Here is an 8,330-nt window from a genome sequence, read left to right as displayed (position 1 = left end):
ATTTCGCCACACCCCCTTCCGCCCGCGCAAAGGATGCAAATCTGGGGATATTCACAAATCTCAGAGAGTATTAAGGCTAGAGTAACCAAATTTAGTGTCCGCACTCCTGTTAGATCTCACTATAAAACGTGTATCTCAAAATTTCGCCCCACCCCCTTCCGCCCCCACAAAGGACGAAAATCTGTTGCAACCACAATATTAAAGATACGAGAAAACTAAAAACGCAGAATCATAGATAATGACCATATCTATCAGATTGCTGAATCTGGATCAGATCAGATCATTTTTATAGCCAAAAGTAACAAATCAATTTGCAGTGGCTACGCAGCGCCCGACGTCACGCTCAGACTGATTTTCTGTCTCTCTCGCACGCACTCTTTGTCGTGTCGTTTAATATTAGCGGCGTCTGCCGGAGGAGAGCCATTCTGACTAAGTATCGGGTATAACTGTAGAGTTGCGGTGTCCGCAGCAACTCACAACGTTCCCCCTCGTTTTTAATGAATTTGTGGTACCAAGCAGTGAGACCCAAGAACCTGCGGACTTGTTTCACGGATCGTGGGACCGGAAACTCTTGAATCGCTTGGACCTTCTCCACATCTGTCTGGATAGTTCCGTTGCCTATAACATGGCCTAGGTATTTGACCTCCTTTAGGCAAAATTTGGACTTCTCCACGTTAATGGTCAGACACGCTTCGCGTAATCGGGCGGACAGGACAGTGAGAACTTGAATATGCTGCTCAAATGATTCAGATGTCACCAACAAGTCGTCTAGATAAATCACTTTATCCATCAACTTGGACATCGTTTGGGGTGCATTACACAACCCAAAGGGCATGACCGTGTACTGATATAACGGGCGCCCTGGGATTGTAAACGCCGTTTTTTCACGAGCGCTTACTTCCAGCGGAATTTGCCAATAGGCATCCGTTAAATCGATGCTTGAGATGAACTCAGCTCGAGGAAGCCGACTGAGAATGCCATCGATCAATGGCATGGGATAAGCGTTCTTAACAGTGACTTCGTTAAGTTTCCGACTGTCGATGCATAATCGCCCCTTTCCAGATTTACGAACGAGGACCACGGGTGACGACCATGCGCTATCTGATTCTTCGATCACTCCAAGAGCTAACATCCGGTCTACCTCTACGTACATCAGCCTTTCTACGGCTGGAGACACGGCATAATGTCGTTGTTTTATTGCCTTAGCGTTGCCCACTTCAATTTCGTGCGACAACCAGCCCGTTTTTCCCAGACCTTGCTTCGCAAAGGAGGGAAATAAGTTGACCGTCTCTGACACACATATAACGTACTATCGAATGTTAAGCCTGACAACTCTGGACTGAATGATTTATGGGCTAGAAAAGCAGGTAACAAATTAAAGCGAGACCAAAAGTCTATGCCTAGATATAAGTCTTGCGCCAAGGCTGGGGCTACAAACAGTTTCAATACTTCCTTCTGGCCTTGAAAACCCACTTCGGTGGTGACTTTGCCAATTATTGGCTGGCTCTGCCCATCCGCCGTCCGTACTGCTGCTCTCACAGGCTTGATCGGGTTCGGATTCTGAACCAGGTCGGCCGCAAACTTCCCACCTATGCAACTTATGGATGCGCCGGTATCCATCAGTCCACTGAGCGTCCTTCCCAGTACGGTGACTTCCGCATAGGGTCGCCAGTCCTTGGACGTATTAACGACTGACGCCAATACGTTAGAGCGCTCGTTTTTGACAGTTTGCCGATATTGGAGCAATCGCTTTCGAGATCGAGTCGGTAGTTGAATTCTTTCCCTACTTGGGGTTAAAATACAAGTGTGTGACGGAATGTCTGGGAGTTTTTGTAAGTCCGGGAGTAATGGAACTGTCGAAACGTCCATTAAATGGTGTTCGTTGCTTTCGAACTGTTTGGTTTGCGTGCACCTGTCGGTTGTGCACGGCTTGACGAGTTTTTTGAATCGTTGCACCTAGAGCACGACGGTTTATACGTATCCCGTTTGCCACAGCCGTAACAAAAGACGGTGCGATCACCTACGCAGTCTTGATACCGATGCCCCTGACAACCACAGTTCCAACAGGAAAGGATTACCGCAGCAATATCTAGCTGTTGGGTTTCATCGACCTCATCGCCTTCCTGGTCTGTCTGCACCACAATTTCATGCACCTGTCGTCGTATAGGAATACGCTTCGGCTCAGCGCTGCCCATAGGCTTAGCCACTGCTTGCAAAAAACGTTCGCGAGTACGCACTAGGTTGCGCAATTGTGCTACTGACAGAATGGGAATGTATAAAATTTCATGTTGGATATCGGCCAAGAGATTCGACTTTAGCACTTCCAACAGCGACATTTCGGACATGGGGTTGACTAGTTTATCGGACAAGGTTACAATGGCTTCGTAAAATGTATCAAATAGTTCGTGCGGCTTCTGCTTTCGTTGCACTATTGCCGTACGAATTTCTAGGTCGGTACGCCCATCCCTAAATCGAGTTTTTAGGGCTGTACTTAGCTGCGGCCAGGTCACGGAGGGTACGCTTTTATGGTAACGCCAAAACCACTCGCTAGCACTGGCTTCAAATAAATAAATGGCGTTTCTGGCCACTAGGTCGAGATTACCCTCTAAGGTCTGTTTGGTTAACGCTTCTATCCGATATATGAAATCTTCCACCGACATGGACGAATTTCCAGATAACCGCACCTTCCATCCTGCGATTATTTGTCCAATCCTATCGGGTCGTAGTCCCGCTATCTGTTGGGATCCCCATGGGGTTACCGAAACAGCAGAATCATTAGCCTGAGTTATCGGGGCACCTACGGACTCTCGAGTTGGTATTTGGAACAACTGTTCGAAGGTTTGGTTTTCTCCACTAGGCTGTGAAGATCCAGCAGCTTGGTCATTCGGCGGCTGTACCGTTGGACTTGCCAAACGTTGGAATCCTTTTTCCATAGTCTGAGTCATTTGAGTCATGGCTTGAGATAACAACCCGATTTGACCCATAGCGTCCGGCAACGCCTGTGCCATTTGAGCCAAGCCTGGGCTTGCTTCATTCGCTGGCTCGCTACTCGGAACTGGCATGATTGGTACACCAACTTCAGTTGGACCAACAGAAGGTAAATTTTCAGTATTCGCAGCTGGAGCTGCTGTCACACGCTGTGATCGGGTTCTCATTAGAAGCTGAGAAGACTCTACATTCGAGGCGGACGCCTGCGCTACGGCTAATTCCTCCGCTAAGCTAGGAGCGGATGATTGTAGGGGCTTGTTGCACATCGGGCACACGGTCTTTCCACCTCTTCTCGTATTAAAAAAAACTAAATGAAATACGTGGTTACAACTTGTTCTTAAAAGCTGTGTCCGATATTCTACCTGTCTTACGTAAATACAGCAGATAATATCGGAATGGTCGTTTGGCTCAATCTCGTCAAAACTCCAATTTAATGACATCCTATCCTAATTTTACTAATATATGATTTTCTGTTCTACTCTTGATTATTAACTTTTAACGATCGATATATCTACTCTGTATCCACAAAATTCGGAAACCATGCACCCTTCGTCTAATAGGAATGTGTCCCCCACTGACTCTGGTGATATTATTCACGATCGACAATCATTACAATGAGTCGTCGGATGAACTGGGACCGTTCGGTAGTTCTACACCACTGACGGATATCCGAGCAATCCGAAACCCTGACAAACCGATGCACCTCTACTTATACTGTAGGTCGCAAAAACACAAAAAAGTTCTGGATCGCGGACCACCAAATTGTCCACCCACGTCTGTCAAACACAAAAAAAAAAAACGGAAAAACAATAGAAAAACTGAAGAAGAAGACATAGTTTATGCTGACCCAGGAAATATACCATCTCCGATTCTATTGCCTTCGTTCGCGGGCAGGCCGTAGCTCTAAGCCACTGACTAACCTGATCCAGGCCAAAACGGCAGACAATGATCAACGGTATGGACAAGTTCCTCCCCCAAACAACACGCTCCCACTTTTGTAGGTAGGCAGTAAAGCTAATCCACTTTGAAACCTAATCCGACAGAAACATTGGAACGCGCTATTTAGCAGAGTGGCCTATCCGGCCAGATACTACAGGTTCGTTGCTATGCCTAGTTCTGTTAGAAACTGCTACGCAATCCAGCTACTCGAAGTCAATCCTACAGACAATGCACGACCATGCATATATCTTGGGAATTAAGGGATAAAGGAATAAGTCTTATGACACTGCCTTGAGAAGCAGCTCGCATTGGTGTTGATGACTTTATACAAATTTTCTTGGTCGGGGCATGCCGAAGAAGGGCCCCACGTTGGGCGCCAAAATTTTATATATATTTTATTCTTAAAAACGTTCTTAAAACCCTGCCATAAAACCCATTGCCATTTAAAATTTGTCTTTACCTGTAGCATACAACGTACAGGTTCTAGGAGCTGATAATAGCTAAACGGGAGAAGGAAGTACGCGCTGGCTTCGGCTTTTGTCTCTGGTCGGCGGGGTGTGGGCATGGAGGATATTTTACTACCCATTTAGAGCTCTGGCAAATGGTCGAGATAAGAATTTATATAAAAAATTAAATCGCGTACGAGTAGGAAAAGGATACTAGGAAACGGGATACAGGGGGGTCAAAGGGACAGATCAGCATGGATACGTAAACGAAGAAGATCACCGGTCAGATCTTTGTCGGCTGCGGTATCGCCCATTGGCGAGAACGTCCACCCTACCACGATCCTTCAGGGCCACCTATTAACAATCAGGATCCCTCCAACAAAGACTGCGGTGGGTCACATCTCCGTCAGACGAGGTTGCATGGTTCCGATATAAGATATTTAGCCTTGGTTCATTTCCAAACTAACTTTATTTAAGCAATCCATAGTTCTTCATTTAAATTCCTATAAAACCTAACGCTAATAGAATTTAGTCCCTAATATAAGCCTGCTATTCGATATTGTCATACATACTATACAGCATATACTGGGGAAAGAATATCATAGGGGCGAGGTAGGGTATAATGATCTTAAATCTATAAAAATGATTTGAAGTTGGTATATATAAATGCACGAGTTAGGAACAAGAAAACTTCAAACTTCATTACGTTAACTTCGGCAGTGCCCAAAACCAGACAAAAATCGGGTATATGGAAAATCGCTTAAAGGCATGAGTAATATGTGTATAAAACCGTGATCATGGTTGAAGACCAACGAATAGTTACCGCACATTCATTCTTTTCAGATGGCTTACTTGGTTCAGGATAATCACTTACGATACGATTAATAGCTTTGACTCCCACGCAGAAAGAACTTTCGTTGTGTGTTGGATGAGATGATTTGATGGGTGGAGGAGTATGATGATGTGTGTGATTGTGATGAGTATCTGCATAGATGATGAGATGAATGCGTGGCAACCAAAATCAAAAACTGTAAAAATAATCGGTATTAATACACTACTCATTTGTTCAAGTTCGACTTAGCCCATGGACAGGAATTCCCTTTTTGTTTATACCGGATTTAATTGGCTGTTGCAAATTTTTGCCGTATCAAAAGAACGTAGTTAAACAGAAAGCGTATAAAAAAACAGGGTTTCGCATATGGGGTCTAATTTCGAAAGAAAGATAGAAAATATAAAAACAGCTGTTGATAAGCTTTATCAAAGCTCAAAAGATCTTCAACTCCAATTTTTTAACGGCCTAGTTTTAGGCTGTAATTTTGGGAGTTAGCCGTGGATAATTAAAATACAAGAAGGCACGACAAGCGTCGAATATTACATCTTCTACTTTCGAAATCCATGTGCGTGTGTTATCCGAGTTAGCATCTCGGTTAAAACAAGCTGGGTTAACAATTAATGACGAAAAAAGTAAATTTTGTTTGAAGGAAGTAAGATACCTTGGCCATGTCATTGGGGATGGAACTATTAAAACCTATCCAGAAAAGGTTTCAGCCATTCGGGAATTCCCAACACCTCGTTCAGTCAAACAGGTACGAAGGTTTTTAGGAGTAACTGGCTGGTATCATAAATTCATTCCAAATTATGCCGGTCTGGCCGCTCCATTGTCGGACACGTTGAAACAGAAACGTAAGTTTGAATGGACGAATGAGGTCCAACTTGCATTTGAAGACCTGAAAGGTAAACTTTGCAGTGCTCCCGTTTTGCATAGTCCAAATTTTCGGATTCCATTCGCTATTCACTGCGATGCGAGTCATACTGGCGTGGGCGGAGTACTTATGCAAAAAGATGTAGAAGGTAACGATGTTCCGATCGCATATATGTCTAGAAAGCTAAAGCAATGCCAACGAAATTACTCGGTTACAGAAAAAGAATGTTTAGCAGCTGTACTGTGTGGTAAAAAGTTTCGCGCCTACATCGAAGGGCATGAATTTGTCATTATTACCGATCATGCTTCGTTAAAATGGCTTATGAGTCAATCGGATGTGAGCTCTAGACTCGCCAGATGGTCGTTAAAATTACAAGGTTTTGACTTCCAAATTCATCACCGAAAAGGAGTCAACAACAAAGTGCCAGACGCCCTGTCCCGAGCCTATACTGAAGACCTGTCCGAGCTCCAAATGGACAGTCTGCTAGATCTCAGTTCACCACAGTTTCACTCAGTTGAGTATGAGGATCTAAAAAGTAATTGATGTCAAAGTAATTGATGGTTTCATTTATCGTCGTGCTGACCATGCAGTAGGAGAAAAAGTATCCGATGACCTCTGCTGGAAGTTATGGGTACCATCCGCCCTAACGTCCGTTATGCTGAGGCAAGCACACGAGCATCCTCACTCCTCACACGGTGGTATCCACAAAACGCTGGAGCGAATACGGCGATACTACTATTGGCCGAATTTGGTCACCGATGTGAAGGCATATGTCAATCAGTGCGAGGTATGAAAAAGTTCAAAGCATCCAAGTTATTGTTTACGACCTCCCATGGGAAAAACTCAGGGAACTAACAGATTCTTTCAGAAACTGTATGTGGATTTCTTGGGACCGTATCCGCGTAGTAAGTCAGGGAACATAGGAATCTTTAAAGTCCTGGATCATTTCGCCAAATTCCCATTTGTCAAACCCGTAAAGAAGTTTACAGCGGATTCGATCATCCGATTTATCGAGGAAGAGTTGTTTCACTGCTTCGGCGTACCCGAGACGGTAGTATCGGATAATGGAGTTCAGTTTAAATCACAGGTATTCCAGAGCTTGCTGGAAAACAACGGTGTCAAACATATGTTTACAGCCGTGCATGCACCCCCAGCAAATGCGTCAGAACGTGTGAATCGTTAGGTCATTGCCGCGATAAAGGCCTATATAAAACCAGACCAATCCAATTGGGATGAAAAGTTGAGCCATATTGCCTGTGCACTACGTTCGAGCACACATACCTCCATTAATTCGACCCCATACAGAATAGCGTTTGGTCAACATATGGCTACCAATGGCTCTAGCTATCAGCTATTAAGTTAGAAATGCTGGAGGATCGAACAGTACAGTTTTCGCGAGACGATTCGTTCAATATCATTCGACAAAAAGCTATGCATTCAGCTCAACAGCAGCATAGTCGCAACGAAAAAGTATATAATTTGCGTAGTCGAGACGTCTCGTTTGTCGTTGGTCAGGAAGTGTATAAAAGAAACTTCCAGCAAAGTAACTTTAGCAGAGGCTTTAATGCCAAGCTGGCACCTACTTTCGTGAAAGCCCGGGTGAGAAAAAGACATGGTAATAGTTACTGCGAACTCGAGGACCTACATGGACGAATCCTAGGGAAATTCCATGCTAAAGATATAAAACAATGAGGTTTCAGGCGTGGATCACTATTTTCAGTGTATTACTGCCAAGTGTGATCTTGGTAGTGGGGTGTTGTAGTGGCGCCTGTCCAACCAAAAATATCGGATAACCGTCCCACGGTTTCCCCTTCCCTTAGACATGAACCTTGCACCTTTTGGGCAGTTACGCGCAAGAAAAAAGTGACATAAGTTAACAGCGGCTACTGTCAAGGTGTGGTGAGAAAAGGGGAATGAGAGAACTAAGGGCTCAAGCGGAAGGAGAGTGGCTTGGGCATGTTCTTTCCAATTTTACTCGCGATCCCAGACGGACGTCTGAGGAAAATACTCAAGTAGTGCAGTGAAAGGAAAAATTCTAACCTCGACCGTAATTACAGCTTGTCTATCGCGGCTAAGATCTAGTCAGAAGATCATTCCTACGTTGATTAAGCGAAGGCCGAACCCATCGGGTGAGTGAAAATTGTACCCCAACTGCCGGCCAACAGAAAATTAAAGTTCGTTTTGGCTGTACGTAATACCTTACGAAACGCCGGTCGTACTGCCGTAAGCCGTACTCACTACAGTCTCGTCACCT

The sequence above is a fragment of the Drosophila persimilis genome, unplaced genomic scaffold, assembly GCF_003286085.1.
Source record: "Drosophila persimilis strain 14011-0111.01,24,50 unplaced genomic scaffold, DperRS2 tig00000757-arrow-arrow-pilon, whole genome shotgun sequence".
NCBI lineage: Eukaryota > Metazoa > Arthropoda > Insecta > Diptera > Drosophilidae > Drosophila > Drosophila persimilis.
Note: the sequence above shows the minus strand (reverse complement) of the source record.